Raw genomic sequence first — 17,077 nt, 5'->3', positions numbered from 1 at the left:
AACAAGCAGAAACAACAACCTGGCAACACCCAAACTAGCAAAATACCGACAACAAACAGAAACAACAACCTGGCAACACCTGAACTAACAAAATACAGACAACAAGCAGAAACAACAACCTGGCAACACCCAAACTAACAAAATACTAACAAACACACAACTTCACACTGAAGAGCTTCTTAGAAACTAGAGGGTTTCTTCTTCACAGAAAGTTTCTTTAAGATCTTTTTATTTACAGATAAATGATAGCATACACTTTCAGATTACTACTTTGGCATATTGGGTGTTTCTAATGAGTAACTCCTCTTGCTTCTCTCTGGATTTTAGAGGAAACCCTGAGCTGCTACTTTTTAGAGTGCACATGCTGACGTGTAGAAAGTGCACTCCAAAAATGTAAACACACAATACTTTCAACGTCTTCATGAAGGGTTTGTGAGCCCTGATAGTGCAGCTATGAATCTGATCCAAGTGTTCTTTCAGGAAACTCTTTTGAAGAACTCTGAAAGTAGCTTCTGCTGAATTTCATGGCGCTTCCACCACAGGAAACTTTTGCAGGGGTTCTGGATGACATACATTTGCTAGTTCATGGCCCCAGAAAAGTTCCTGCTCAAGGGGTTGTACTTCCTGATGGCCCAGGTACTACTGGGACAAAGTTTGCAGTGCACAAACCTTGCGGTGGTTTCTTCACTAGGTGACACCGGGACAAGCCAGGGGTTGGAAATTTCTTCTAAGTTATTAGTCGTCAACTGTCCCGCTCTTGAAATGCAGTGGAAAAAAATCAGGAATGTGCAAAAGAGACTAATAGTTCCTTATTTGTGGCTCCTGAGTTCCTGGAAGTATTAAGTCGAAAAGGGGCATTAGAGGAACTCTGAGGCTCATTGGCAAAGTTACAAGAAGGCTGAGAACCAAAAAGCTGCATCACAAAGCCCGTGAGCTCAGTGTGTAAGAGGCTAAAATGCAAGAAAGAGTGACTTCTGTGTGAATTTTATGATGTTTTTAAACCAGGTGAAGATGTCGTCTTTTCTCTTGAGGTCTCAGCCATCAGCGTTCTGCTCTTGGACTTGTGTGCAGGGTGGATGTTGGATGATTCCCAAAAACAAAAAGACTGACCTCATGTTCTCTACTACCTACAAACCTTAACGTCTCTGAACTTAAAGGATGCCTTCTGGGAATCTTTTTCAGGATAATAAAAATGAATGTGACTGAACAGTACCGATTTTTTTTTTTTGATGTGGAGAGATTTAAGGTTAATTTGCCTGCTGAGTCAATCTCTGACAAGTCCTGTTAATATATAATCTGCAGCAGAGTCAGATAGTTTCTCCTCTCTGTGCTGCCACACTGTGCTTTCAACATGCGTCACGTTTCACGAATTATACTTGACTTCTTCACAAATGTGTCACAATATGATGTAATGTTATTAAAAAAGACTAATCACTGAATTTATTGAGTCTGTGTCTGCTTTTTAATCTGAAATATGACAAAACTCAAAGTCCACTTACTAGCTTCTCCAGCAGCTTTCAACCACATCTTGGGGACTTTATCAGCAGAGAGCGCTTGCTCAGTCGTCAAAGAGTGCAGTTTGGTTAAAAGCTCTTGCACAAACTGTTTAGCTACTCTGGATGGCATTACCCTGGCCTCCAGCACCACCGTAAGGAATCTGGGAGTTATCTTTGATCAGGATATGTCCTTTAACTCCCACATAAATCAAATCTCAAAGACTGCCTTTTTTCACTTACGTAATATCACAAAAATCAGGCACATCCTGTCCCTAAAAGATGCAGAAAAACTAGTTCACGCATTTGTTACTTCTAGGCTGGATTATTGCAATTCCTTATTATCAGGCTGCCCTAACAAGTCTCTAAAGACTCTCCAGCTGGTCCAGAATGCAGCTGCACGTGTACTGACTAAAACTAGAAAAAGAGATCACATTTCTACCATTTTAGCTTCGCTACATTGGCTTCCTGTAAAATCTAGAATAGAATTTAAAATCCTTCTCCTAACTTACAAAGCCCTTAATGGTCAGGCACCATCATATCTTGAAGAGCTCATAATACCGTATTATCCCACTAGAACACTGCGCTCCCACTATGCAGGCTTACTGGTGGTCCCTACAGTCTTTAAAAGTAGAATGGGAGGCAGAGCCTTCAGCTATCACGCTCCTCTTCTATGGAACCATCTACCGGATTCAGTCTGGGGTGCAGACACCCTCTCTATGTTTAAGAGTAGGCTTAAAACTTTCCTTTTTGATAAAGCTTATAGTTAGGGCCGACCAGGCTCACCTTGGATCAGCCCTTAGTTATGCTGCTATAGGCCTAGACTGCTGGGGGACTTCCCATGATGCACTGAGCTCCTCTCTCCTGCTCCTCCTCTCCATCTGTATGCATTCATGTAACATCAATGCATGTCACTAACTTTGCTTCTTCCCCGGAGTTTTTTGTGCTTTCTCATCTCACAGGAAAACCTGGGTTCTGGGCCGAGCCTTCGCGGTCCTTCACAGTCCTGATGGCATCCTTCCCTGTCTATTGATGCTTATACTTGTTGTTGTTGTTGTGATTGTTGTCCCCCCTACCCCTTCTCTCTCTCAACCCAACCGGTCAAAGCAGATGGCCGCCCACCAAGAGCCGGGGTCTGCTTGAGGTTTCTACCCGTTAAAGGGGAGTTTTTCCTTACCGCTGTCGCCAAGTGCTGCTCATGGGGGAATTGTTGGGTCTCTGTAAATTAAAGAGTACAGTCTTGACCTGCTCTATGTGAAAAGTGCCTTGAGATGACTTTTGTTGTGATATGGTGCTATATAAATAAAAATTGATTGATTGATTGATTGTCGTCTTCAAATAGTGTCACACTGTGATTTGGACACAAATGCCCTTTCCCTTTCAGTTACAACAGCAGTCTCTGCCCTTCAACTCAGTAAATATTACAAAGCTCTCTCTGTCTCTCTCTCACTCACTCACTCACTCACTCACACACACACACACACACACACACACACACACACACACACACACACTTATCTAAAAGTAGCTCATGCTCTCTGACAGACAAGCACTTCAGCTGCAATATCTCTTTCCTCATTCCCCACTGACTTTTGACCAGTGCGCAGTAAGTAGGTCTGAGGTTTAGCTAATCAGACCAGTTTGACTCATTGTCTGTGACACTCCCACTGTTTTTGTTCATTCGAGTACAGTGGACAGTATTGACTGGAAATGTATCAGTAGGATGTCTGGGATCAAGAGTGTCTTTCTGGTGGTCGTGACCTTTCTGTTGACTCCTGCCAGAGGAGGTGAGTGTGTGTCTGGTCTTCTATTTTTAAACTTGGTACAACGTATCATCATGGTTGTTTTTACCAGAGAAAGCATGAATACTTGGAAAAATAATTAATGATCATATATTTTATACAGTAAATACACCTAAAATCACCAAAAACATATTTTCTCACTTGCTTCAGTAACATTCAGACAATTTCAGTGTTTTCAGGTTGTCAGATATTATCTTTTGAAACTTAAGCTGCCACATCAAAACAATATTGGTGAACTGAATTTCATTTGTGGCAAGAATGAATTTAATGAAATACAAGCTAATGTTGAGTTTTGGCACTATACAAACAAAAATTACATCTACAGTACCAGTCAAAAGTTCAGACAGACCCTCCCATTGAAAGTGTGTACAAAGTACAAGGTTCACTTAAAACCACATATATGAACCTCATGGTGGCGCTAGAGGAAAAGTCAGAGGATCACCAGTCAGCAGGATTCATCCTCTGGGGAACATGAATGTTTGTCTGAATTTCATGGCAATCCATCTGAAGGTTGTTGAGATATTTCAGGCTGGACAAACGTGACGGGCAGACTGTCAGTGCCATAGAGCCATTAGCATGACTGTAAAAATGCATGATTTTGAGGACTTTTGTCTTATTTTCTACATTTTCTCATTTTAAAGCTGTGGATCAAATGAAAATGTGAATGTGGATCCTTTAACAGAGAATTATCACCAACTCTGCAGCCTTAAGGAGCACTTTAGCCTACCTTAGCTAGTTTTATGGTACACTAATAAATATTAGTGCACGTATGCATTGTATGGTTCAATCTCAGTGTTTCCAGCAGCAGGCAGCTGTTTTCAGAGAAAAGGTCACTGTACACTACCTGCTCAGCACCAAACAGCAAACAGACACAGTTAGCTGTAGACTAGCTGCAGCCCTAATTTATTGTTCTCTTGTTGTGCAGATGATACACAGTTATACATTACAGTACAAGATGACTGAATGAAAATAAATATGTTGTCAGATCAAGTTTATCAATAAAAACATAATTAAGTTGTGTCTGTGTATAAAACTCTGATTGTGACTTATATGGTCAAACAAGTTATTGATCAGATTTTTGCAGAGAGCTAACTTGGATTCAACTGTTTTCTCTGAACTGAACCTTGACGACGTCTCCACGTGATGTTTTACAGATGTTGAGGTCTCCTGTGTTTTCATGGAAAGCTGCATCTTACCGTGCAGATTTCAAGCCGGTGCTGAAGTTGTCATCCACTGGATTCAGCTGACACCAGGAAATACTCAGGTCCACTCTTACTATCACAACAAAGACCAGCTCTCATTCCAGTACCAGCGCTTCAGAGACAGGACATCGCTGTTCAATGACCAGATCTCCAGAGGAAACGCCTCGCTCCTGCTGAAAGGGGTGCAGTTTCATGACCAGGGCAGATATAAATGTTACACCAGCACCATCACTGGAAACAAGGAGACATTTGTCAAACTAAACATGGATGGTATGGAAACTCGTAGTATTTCCAGATAATAAATATAATAAATACTATTAGCAGTGCATTTCATCATATTAGAATTACATGAAATCAACTAATTGTTTATCATTAAAATTGAGGTTACACCTTCACGGTTTTCGGAATAACACAAAGTCAGATTACAGCATGTGATAATTTATTTAGACATAAAATAGTTTCTAGCATATTGATGCATTACAGTCACCATGTGTACTCCAGATTAATGCAGTAAACCAGGAGTAATAGTTGGATAGTAGTGGGGATACTCACGCTAAGTTGTTGTACTATGTACATATAGCTTTTTGTACTATTCCTCTTTGCAATATTTAAAGAGGCTGTAATCAATATTTTTCATAACAACGTATGAAATGACAATAGTGTAACATGAGAGGCGTCCCTCGTGGTGATGAAACTTTACGGAGCTTTACAGCGAGTTTCAGCTCATTGTTTAGCTGTCTGGCTACAACTTTACTGCTTTGGTTTAGCAGCTAAAGAGCCAGATATTTCCCTCAGCAGTTGGTAGAGAGCAAAAACAGAAGTCATGTGCTCATGAATTGGTCTGGGGTCAAACCCACACAGCATCTCTCAACAAATGAGATGAGCAATATGATATATTTATGCATCTATTTTAACTTTTCAAGTGGAAAAGAGTTCTGGTTTGCCCATAAAAAGCTCAAGTCAGTTAAGTAAGCTCTTAAAGGACGGGTTCACAATTTTTCAAGTGTGTCTTAAACCAGCAGTCAGGTGTCTGTATGAACACTGAAAGAGGTTTTCCTCACTGTAATCATTCCTCCTGTTCATACTGGATATTAAAAGATCCTTCAAATGTGTTTTCAATGTAAGTGATTGAGGACAAAATCCACAGTGTGTCCACACAGTCATTTAAAAGTTGATGTGAAGCTTATATGAGGCTTCAGCAGTCTGAGTTAGTCATATCAAGTGGATATCTGACACATTTACAGTCTTTTTAGCATCAAATTCCCTCTTTGTGTTTCCTCGGACAGTGTTTCCCTGTTGAGCTGCAGGTGGAAGTATAGTAACAAAAAGAGGGACTTTGACACTAAAAAGACTGTAACGTTGAAAGATATCTACTTGATTTGACTCATTTGGACGCTGAAGCTTCATATTAGTTTCAGATAAACTTTAAATACATTTTGGAAGGAGGAAGGAGGACTGTGGATTTTGTCCCCCATCACTTCCATTGTAAGTGCATTATGAAGGGATCTTCTAATGGTCAGTATGAACAGGAGGAATGATTACAGCAAGAAAACATGTTTTACTGTTCAGTTGGGCTCCTGACTGTTGTTTTAAGACAAAGTTGAAAAATTGTGAACCCGTCCTTTAAAGCAGGCTAAACTGTGCCTGTGGAAAACAGCATAATGTCTGAACACTGCTCCAAAATGGTATTAGGATAAGAGTGTAGGTTAATAGTGTTGTGTGTTGGCATTTTTCAGATGTGGAACACACTCACCAGCTTACTCAGTGGCACATGAACGCACACTTAAGTTTTACAAAAACTAATGAGCAGAGAACACATTTTTAAGAAAGCAGATAAACGTACAGTATAATTTTATGTTTGTGTTGTTAAATCTGTGAAAATGTGTATGTTTCTCCGTGTGCTTTTGCTTTCTCATATTGTAGTGTGTTGAGCTCTCTCAGATACAACACACAGACATCTGACTGATAACATTTCAATCCCAGGGAGTGAAGCCTGATACAGTTCATGCAAGACTGTGTGAATGAAGGTCTTGCAGAAGATAAGAACAGCTGAACAGTAAACCTAGTGTCAGTTTTGTGAGAAACCTACAGTGCTGATAGCAAGAGGCACAAAATAATAAAAATGTTGTCTGTCGTGAAGAACTTGTGGTTATGAAGGTTCAGAGGTTCGAGCAAGTTGTGATTCTCTTAAAAAGTTAATTGACTTATGGTACTTTCCTCCTGTTTGTCCACAGAACTTCTTCTAAATTCATATGTTTGTGCAAATTAACTTAACCAAACTTTATAAACCTTTTAATGAAAATCAATTACACTTTTCTATAAATTAATGTGGGCTTCAGTTCCCTCCTTGGCTCAGCTATTTATGATCTGCGTTGGCGTTTCTGAGAAAAGACTGAAGAATCTTTCTCTACTCTCATTTGTGGGGTCAATATAACTGTGTAATAAAGTAAAGTAATCAGAATACTCTAAGGGATAATAGATTATTCTGCTGTAAAAACTTTTGACAGTAGAAATGTCATCTGATCATAAAGCTACAGCTTTAAGGTCCTGGAGCACTTCATGATTATAGAGGGAAGCAAAGAAGGGAAGGAAACCAAATTTTGTGGCATCACCCAACCCAAACTTTATGTTCTCCTACTTTACAGCTTCAAAAACATGTTCCTATATAGCGAATCCTCTCTTTTTTCTCCTTTTTTTCAGCTCCAGTCCGTAAAGTCGACATTCAGCAGGTAGAAAACAAGATCACCTGCAGATCAGAAGGGATCTACCCTGAGCCTAAGCTCACCTGGTCCACCAGTCCTCCATCCAAGGAGACTCTCCAGGGCAAAACTGAAGCCCAGCAGACTGAGCAGAAGCTCTACAACATCAGCAGTTCTCTGATACTTTCAGACAATGCTGCTGGTCTGACCTACATCTGCACCGTCAGCACTCAGAGAAGCAGGCTAAAGGCCTCACTGAAGACACTACGTAAGTATCTGTTGTGTAAACATAACAGGTGGCACAAAAACTTATGTTTAGACTGTATTACATGGCGTTAATTTGGTAGATGTCTTTCTCAAAAATCTGAGGTTAAAGAGGACATACAGTACTGTATGTTTTTTGTGATTTTCTGTTTAGCATGTGGGCAGGAGGAGCTGGGGATGACACCTTCAGCTGCCCCTTTGTTACTTATAATTTCATTTATAACACACAAATTCCAAAGTTTGAAATATATCTAATCTATAACACAGGTTACACCAATAAATCAGGCTGATAATTACTTTCTATTAAATGTGCATCTATATTTTAATTTATTGCAGTTTACTTCTTTTAATTTTCTCTTTCGTGTATTGTCTCAATTTAGCTCCAATCACTGGTCCAGGCACTGAACAAATAATCACCTGCACTGCTTCAAACACTCCACAAACGGGCCTCGTCTGGATATTCAACCACAGTCAAACCATCCTGACCCAGACCGGGGCCAACGTCCCGTACACAGTTTCAGAGGAGTGGAGCCAGCAGGTGAAGGGTGTGTCTGAGTCAGGTGACCTCACACTTAAGAACTTGTCTTCAATACACGACGGGATATACACGTGTGAACTCAGTAATGCTGAGGAGACATATTATGGGAACACCTTTCTGAAGATTATTGAAGGTAAGTCAAGTTCAGGGAAGTCTATCTGAACTAGAGCTGCTAAAATATACAATTTACAGTATCAGTTTTAATATTTGGGTATGGTCTGGTCTATACTAACCTTAACTCATCTACTTTAGCTTAGCAAGATTCACTATTCACTACGATGAGGTCATCATGAAACCATACAACTATAGAAATCCACGACAGGAATCACATCTACTTTTAATAGACATGGTCCATGTCTGTCTGATTTGATGATTTATTTGCCAAAATATAAATATAATACAGGAGACAACATGAATCTCAAAGAATGTAATTTTAAAGAGTCTGTTGTGCTTAATAGAGTTTAATACTGATCTTCACACTGACAGATACAGACTGGGAATATTGTCCTGGTGTATATGTAATAGATTATTTTATCAGGAGATAATGATGTGACATTTTGTCACAAACTGACCATAATTACAGGTGTGTGTTCACATCTTCATCTTTACCTGAGGAAGACCATCTGTGGTTGAAATGATTCCAATCATATCCAAATAAAATAAAAGAAGCTGGGAAATAGTCCTAGACTTGAGAGTAGTGTGCAGGTATTTTTTCGTTTTTTCTTTTACTGATGTTACTCGATACTCAAGTAGTTTTTTCAGTAGATACTTTTGTACTCTGAGGCTGCATTCAAACTAAATCCAGCAATGTCCTTAAAAAAACTGCAGCCCTCCCATTCATTTGAATGGGGGCAGTGCTTTTACTAGTGGGGACTGCAAAGGGCAAAGCAAAAACTGCAGTGATCATCCAGCAAGAATTTGAACTGGACTCAACTTTTGCTGAAACGTAACCCGACATCACGCTGTGGTGGCCAATCACATACATGCAAGTGCACATTCCTGGTGGATTACTTTGTAACGTGAACATTGTATTCGAAATGGTGACAAAAGATAAAATAGCCCCTGTTGTGAAAACTTTCCAGACTTGTAAAATCCTGTTGGTGAGTTTTACAAACTGCTGCGTTGTGTTTTGGCTCCTGATAATTCCTTAAATGCATTAATCTATAACTCCAACTCAACTTCCTGGATCATTTTTCATTGTCTCACCGGTACCTCAAACAACACACCCCCACCATAGACCTCTGCTCAGCTGTCCAATCACAGTTCTTGTGGACTCAACGTCGTACCTCTGTAGCCACCATGTGAAGTTACATTTTTGAGTAGGTTGCACATCAGCTGCAGCATAGTTTCATACAACATTATGATGCTACAGTAGTTGTCAATCTCCTTGTTTGGTTGACAGTTTAATTCACTGAGTCTTTTTCTGTTACAGGAAGTTCATCAAATGTCGCAGCAGTTTCTGCGGGTGCAGTGGTTGGAGTAATTTGTGCAGGATTGGCAACAGGCCTGATACTGTACTGTACAGGTAAAAACAACAAAAAAAACACACACACATTTTATTTTCACCTTTGATGTTTTTTTGTATTGTTGTTTGAGATGAGCCAAGCTGCAGTAAACAATGCATGATTGTTAGATTTCTGTTTCTTACCTGATCACAACTTGCTGTGACATGAGATCAAGGCGGCTGCAGCTTTAAAGGACACGTGTGGCAATTTTATTTACTTTTCTTAATGTAATTAAATCTAATGTACAGAGCCAAAGAAACTATGAACTGATCAAGTATTGTGTGTGTATCCAAAGCCTGATATATCGTATTCCTCTGTGCCGTAGACCTCTGTTGTCCAGAAACTATTGAAAACACATCAATGAGCAACACCAAAGACTAATAACAGTGATCATGTTTTCAGTCTCTGGAGAGTAGTTCTGTGTAAGGCAGATGCCACTGAGCAAGTGCAGGAACACAGTTCTGTTTATTCATGTCACAACTTCTTGACTTTGTACTTTACTGTTAATTTATCAAAGAACTTCAGTAAAAAGTCAAGAGGTTGTGATATGAATTGTCACAAAATTTGCTTCAGGCATTCATCGTTCTCAGAAGATGTTTTCTGCCTTACTTACTTACTTTTTAATTCTTGTATTATGAAGTGACACAAAACATTTGGTAACAAATGGGACAGTTTAAAATGAACATATTTACAGACTGCTGTCAAGCCCTGATTGTCTATTTATGCCCGAAATATCACTGAAGGAAATTTAAGTCTTGCATTCTTGCTTTTCCTTTTCCTGTGAATTTTTTATTAATTTCATGTATTTTATTAACACAGAATGAAGAAAGAAATCCATCAAAGACTAAAGGATCAAAAACTGAAATGGGTGAAGGGTAAATAATATCTTCTGTATTGAGTACAGTAACAATGCTGCAATCTTAACTATTCCTCTCAATTGAAATCTAGTTTGTAATAAATGCTGTCACAGCTGAAAATGTAAATCAGTTGTGATGATAAAACTTGTAGAGCAACATATTTTTTATTCTCATCTGCAGAAGTTATTATTTATAATGAAGAAGGATTGTTTGTTGTGAGTTTTAGCTTGATGTGTTTAAAGACTGAATACTTTTTAATTTTGTTTGCAGGACAAAAGATGAAGAAAAGAATTCGGAAGGAACACCACTTAAAGAAGACAAAGCTCATGACACAAGGACAGGAAAAGGAAATAAGCTCTCCTTTACTGATTGAAGGATTAAATGATACTGATACACTAATGTGTTGAAGTGTAAACACGTACTCTGGGTCTTCTGCTGTCTCAGGAAAGGATGTTTTGTCCTCATTTCTTCTTCACTGGATTATTGAGGAAGTAAAACAAGACCTTCAGTTCTGTGTTTTGGAGACATGTGACAATCACATGCTTATCCAGATTGATTAACGAAGGACACTTGACTTTGACTGTAACGCTCTGCATTACACTGGTTCTACAGTGCAAGAGAGACTTTGAAGACCAGCATGCTGTTCTTCCTCTACCTTGTGTCCTGGTGTTCCACACAAAAACCCAGACAAATAAAGTGACTAACAGTATCTCTCAACAGAGATGAGGAAGTATGTATTTATGCATCTATTTTAACTTCTCAAGTGGAACAGAGTTCTTGTTTACTGGCTATTAAAAGATCCCTCAAATGTGCTTTCAATGGAAGTGATGGAGGCCAAAAGTAGAAAAAGTAGATGTGAAGCTTATATGAGTCTTCAACAGTCTGAGTTATTCATATCAAGTGGATATCTGACACATTTACAGTCTTTTTAGCATCAAATTCCCTCTTTGTGTTTCCTCGGACAGTGTTTCCCTGTTGAGCTGTGGTGGAAGTATAGTAACAAAAAGAGGGACTTTGGCACTAAAAAGACTGTAACATTGAAAGATATCTACTTGATCAGATCAACTTTAAATACATTTTGGAAGGAGGAAGGAGGACTGTGGCCCTCATCACTTCCATTGTAAGGCTATATTGAGCTCTGGTATTTCTGTTGTCAGGGACTGCTGGGAAACTGTTTGGCATGCTGAGTTTGTGTGTGTGTGTGTGTGTGTGTGGACGAGGTGTTCCTCATGTTGTGGGGACTCATCTCCCTTATGGGGACAAAAAGCAGGTACCTCTAATGTAGAATAATTAAGTTTAGGGTGAAGACTTTCGTTTTGATGTTTAAAAACAAAGGTTGAAAAAAGTTTTGCTGTTGTTGCTGCAATTTCTTTTTATACGGTACACTACATGGTTTTGATTGTTATCAGTTATCTTTTATGTACAGATAGATAGCCCCATGTAATTATTTTATTAATTGTATATATTCAGAACCATTATTGCCATGTAGAGCTGCAGTGATTAGTTGATCAACAGAAAATTAATCAGTTCATAATTGACCAATCTTTTTTTTTTTAAAAATGTAAATGTTCATATTCTCTGGTTTCAGCTTCTGAAGATGGAATATTTTAATAATTTATAATAATTATTTATAATAATTATTTTTATAGACCACACAACTAATCAAGAAAATATTTAACAGATTAATCGATAATGAAAATAATCATTTTTTTTCTTTTGCACTACATATAAAAATAAACCATTAAGCCTCTGAGCTGAACTGAGCCTTGCATTTGTATGAGCGACAGGATGATCTGAACATGACAGTTTTGACAGTTATCACAAATAAATCACACAAGTAGCCACTTGACACAAGTCTGAATATAAGAACAGACCTGTTGTTTAACTGATGAAGCTTGTTGCACCTTTGACTACAAACAACAGTGATTTCAGAGTTCACCTCTTCGTGACTGTAGCGAGGTGAAAACATCAACCACCGGAGCTTAAAGCAAAACAAACAGCATCAATAGAGCAGCTAGAGATGATAAAAATGTTTGGTGAATAAAAAAAAAGAAAAAAGTAGCAACTTCTGATTAAATCATGCAACATAATCAGGAATTCTGTTTGTACAGTGTTTTATCAAAAGAGAGAGAGAGAGAGAGAGAGAGAGAGAGAGAGAGAGAGAGAGAGAGAGAGAGAGAGAGAGAGAGAGAGAGAGAGAGTATCTGGGTCTGCGGCATGTGTGGTTGTCAGTCAATGTGCAGTAGTTTACTACCCTTCTTGCAGAAACACAGATTATAATTGCGGCGCAACAAGTAAAAATAAAGCACTTTAAAGTGAGGGACTGTGTAGTCTGTGTGTTTAATCACGGGTAGGGTCGCGGGTCTGATATTTACGGGTCCGGATTTAGGTTTCCGTACCGACTTTTGCGGGTGCGGGTTTGCAAAATAGGACCCGTGCAGGACTCTGAGCCAGGCAGGTGACTCTGAGTGTCGATCCGTCAGTCCACCACATTAGTCTAGACAAAAATGAAACATTAACGAGTAAGTACAAGTGCGTCGACCACCCGGGACTAAATCCTGAACATGGAGACAGACTTGAAAACAATCACAATATGTAACTGTCCTCTAGCACCACCATCTGGTCAAAATGATAACACTTTATTTTATGATCACCTGCAAAACTCATGACATTCCCATCAACCTGTTTAGTGCTAATTAACATCCAGTATCCAGTTACCATAATAGTCTCATATGTTCTCAGTAATGTTATCACTGACTGATGCTTTATAGATTTTCTTATGGTAGTGTCCATCCTAAGTTTGTAACTATTTTCTCTTTTTGTTATTGAGTTTTTGTTTGTTAGTTTGTTTTTGCATTGTTGTGTTTTTTTTGTTTGTTTTTTTGAGTATTTGTTTGGGACCCTCTTTTATCCTGATATAATAAATTTACTTCTACTTTTCTTGTCAACTACATAATTTTTACTCCTTTATCTTTTTATCCAGAGACTATTTTTCTCTATATGTAAATACAGCATCTTCTGTGGGTTTATAGATCTTTATTTTATACACCGTCTGTGATACTAACAAGCAGCTGAATGATAGTGACTAATGTTTGTCTTGGTGGTGATTTTGAAGGTTACGTTTCCATTAAATGAGTATGATAAACAGGTATGATAAACAGGTTTTTGATTGGCAGGTGTCTCAGCCTGTCATACCCAAGTTTCAACTGGGAGACAAATATTTTAAATTCATTGTTTGATTACAGTGAAAACAGAAGCAGACAGACCAGTTGGCAATGTGACACATTCACTTCCTGTTGTTTTTTCTTTCTTTCCAGTACAGAGCAGCATAAACAGGTAACAGAAGAAGTTAAACAGCAGGATGTCTGGGGTCAAGTGTGTCGTGTTTTTGGTGGTCGTGAACTTTCTGTGGAGTCTTGTCAGAGGAGGTGAGTGAGGCGTTCACAGCCTGTCTGATCTTATTCCAGTTTAAACATAAAGATATACAGATATGTTTAAACTTGGTATATTGTTCTGCATGTATTGTATGTTATAGTGAATGAAGATATTATATTAAAACTTAAAAAGGTCCAAAAAAGTACAAAAAAGCTACTCTACTCTTTTTAAACTTACATGTCACTGTTTGTGATTTATTGTTGATAACTTGTGTATCTCTTAAGTGTCATATGCTCATCGATTTACATCTATCGAATTACATTTGTGTTTTTAGCTTTTTTTTCAATCACAGACATTATGGGTCAACTTACTCTTGCACTTACTCTTAACTTACACTTAATTGTCTGACTTTCAAATAATTCAATTGAGAACTATTTATCCTGATTTCAATTTTAGCTCATATTGTCTGATAATCCGATTTGATAACACTGAGAACAGCTTACTTTTTATCGCCCTTTAAAAGTCATAACAAAATCCTTTGACTGGTCACTCTTGAAGGACACACAGCTGGGTCCAGGTCCAGCAGAGTCTGGTCTGTGCTGCTGCTCTGGGCTTCAACACAACACACACAGAGCTTTGAGTGTGAATAATGATGGTGGAGTGATGCGACTGGAGAACAGTCATGGACAATCAGAGATCCTCGTCTCACCTCTGAGCTTTGGTCTGGCTGTCATGTTCCCCACACAGAGAGCTTTTAGAGGGAGGGACTCCCTCCTCTCTGTCCTCACACTGATCCATGCTGCCGAGGTCACAGCCACATCGGTTACACACACTTTCTACCTGCATCTGGAGAGGAAACACACATCATAACATAATTTCTCCTGTGAAATCCTTAATACCAGTTGCTCCTCCTGTGATTGGCTATTATTTTCTGTTATATATCAGTGTGAATGCAGGCAGACAGCAGTGTGAGGCAGAGAAAGCTGCCATCAGCTGCTGTACTTCTACTATCAGTCCACTAGATGGCATCATAAAGCTGCAGTGAAGTGAGGAGCTGCACACGTGATGCGTGGAGGAGGAATTACATTCACTGACACACACTGAATTTGAGGGGAAGCCTCAGTTTCATTAACCTCTTCCACTCACCGAGGACACCGGCATCACACAGGCAAATTTTCAAAGGGCCCTCCTTCACCTCTCACCTCAAGATATCTGAATGAAAATGAGTTGTATCCAAAAAATCAGTTCTTACAGAAATCTCCAAATGTCAAACGTTTTTGACACCAAATCGCAGCATGAATTTTTCTATGGTGTTCCTAAAGGTCGTGGTGTCTTAATGTGGTATTTTGGAGGGTTTTTTGGCCATTTTTTTTTTTCAATTCTCGACTCAAGTGGTCAAAAATTGCTGCACTAACTTATGAGACATAACTGAGCGTGGGAATGGCCATCATATACTTCCATGTTAATGTTCCAAGCCCTTATACACTGTAAACTTTCAAAATTCAAATTGGGGCCTTACCAAAACACAATGTTTATTACAGATTTATTACTAGAAAAACTTGACACACAGTGCTGAACTGCATCTCAAATTAATCTTCAGGCTCCCGGCTTTCAGATGATGTATACCACTTCTACTGTATGTGGCATATAATGTTGACCTGCTATCTCCCCCTAGCGATCCCCTGTTCCCACAAAAAATTGATCTATGGTAGGGTGGCAGGAGTGGAAGAGGTTAATATTCAGCAAAAGTAACGACACTTAAACCAATAGAATTACTCTTCAAGAATAGCCATAAAAGTTCTTTTCATCATTGTAACATCTTGGAAAAATATCATTTCATTCGAGTTTTGAGAGCTTTGAAAATTTAAAATATGCTTGTTTTATGTACAAGGCTTTGCATGGGCTACCCCACCTCCTTTAAATGAATTTATTAAACAGAGGGCCGACAGTGGCAATAGCACCAGCACCAGGGCCACCACTAGAGGGGACTGTGTGGTGCCATATAGATGCTCGTCATTTGGGCAAAATAAACTGTCAGTAAAGGCGAGGAAATATCGGGATGCCCTACCACTTCCAATAAGGGATCGCCCCACACATCTCACCTTTATGACTCAAAAGACTGTAACGTTGAAAGATATCTACTTGATTTGACTCATTTGGACGCTGAAGCTTCATATTAGCTTCAGATAAACTTTTAAATACATTTTTGCACAGAAGGAGGACTGTGGATTTTGTCCCCCATCACTTACATTCCAAGTACATTATGAAGGGATCTTCTAATGGTCAGTATGAACAGGAGGAATGATTACAGCAAGAAAAACATGTTACAAGGTTCATTTGGACTCCTGACAGACTTGAAAAACCCGTCCTTTAAATCATCGGCTGCAGACCAAAGGAGTAAGCGTTGTCTGACTTTTCGCAGCCATTTGGACGTCTTCTCATAAAAAAGCTTGGAAATTTACCAGTTTTGAAGGACAAGTTACAGATGTGAGTTAATGGTTTTGCAATTCCTTCCATTACTTTCTTGATTGTTGTCATATCAATTTCATTCCAGTCTGTAGAATTTTTGTTCTTCTTAAAACCATTCACCACATCATCCATATTATTTATGGTCTTATCATTATCAATAAAATACTGGCGGTAACTTTAGTTTCTTGATCCGTGTCTAATGTTTGTTGTTAAACACACTCCATATACCTTTGATGTTGTTTTTGTTATTACTGTACTGTATATTTTATTATAGTATTCCTTCTTACATGTTTTTTTTCTGCCTCTATAGATTTATACTATGAATTTTCTACATAGTGTTTTTTTTATTTTTGTAGACATTTAGTCAATTTGTGATCCATCCATCCATGTATATTTTTGTTTTCTATTATATTGTTGTATTGGAAATTTTGTGTCATAGAATGATTTGAATATTTGTAGGAATGTTTCATATGCTTTGTCAATATCTTCTTCTTTGTATACTATTTTCCAGTTTTGTGTTAATAAACTTTTGAATGCATTCCTCTGTTTTCAATCTTTGATATTTAAAGTTATTGGCTTCTTTAACCTTTCTATAATTATAGTCAGAAACTATAAAACCTGGTAAATAGTCACTGATGTCATCTAATAACAGCCCGCTCACTTTATTGTCTTCCATAATGTTTATGAATATATTGTCTTATTAGCATGGCACAGTTATTGTGCTTGGTCTAGTGATTTTTGGATATAAAAACTCTCTATCTGGAGCATTGGTGTTATGCCACTTTGATTATGCTGCCACCTTTTGGTACAGTAGCTCCTCACAGTCTCTTAAAAACAAATTACAGACTGCACAAAATAAATTAATAAGAGTAG

The 17,077-nt window shown here is 38.5% G+C and overlaps 1 long non-coding RNA gene across 1 annotated transcript; it reads right to left on the bottom strand.

Moving 5' to 3' along the window:
* Positions 1 to 11,299: 11,299 nt before the first annotated feature.
* Positions 11,300 to 15,978, bottom strand: LOC137173054 (uncharacterized). The gene is made up of 2 exons (XR_010925101.1): positions 15,838 to 15,978; positions 11,300 to 11,372 (listed from the first exon to the last, which is right to left on the bottom strand). It is a non-coding gene; the product is annotated as an uncharacterized lncRNA (long non-coding RNA).
* Positions 15,979 to 17,077: the final 1,099 nt, after the last annotated feature.

The sequence above is a fragment of the Thunnus thynnus genome, chromosome 21, assembly GCF_963924715.1.
Source record: "Thunnus thynnus chromosome 21, fThuThy2.1, whole genome shotgun sequence".
Lineage (NCBI taxonomy): Eukaryota > Metazoa > Chordata > Actinopteri > Scombriformes > Scombridae > Thunnus > Thunnus thynnus.
Note: the sequence above shows the minus strand (reverse complement) of the source record. Positions and strands in the feature narration are given on the sequence as shown.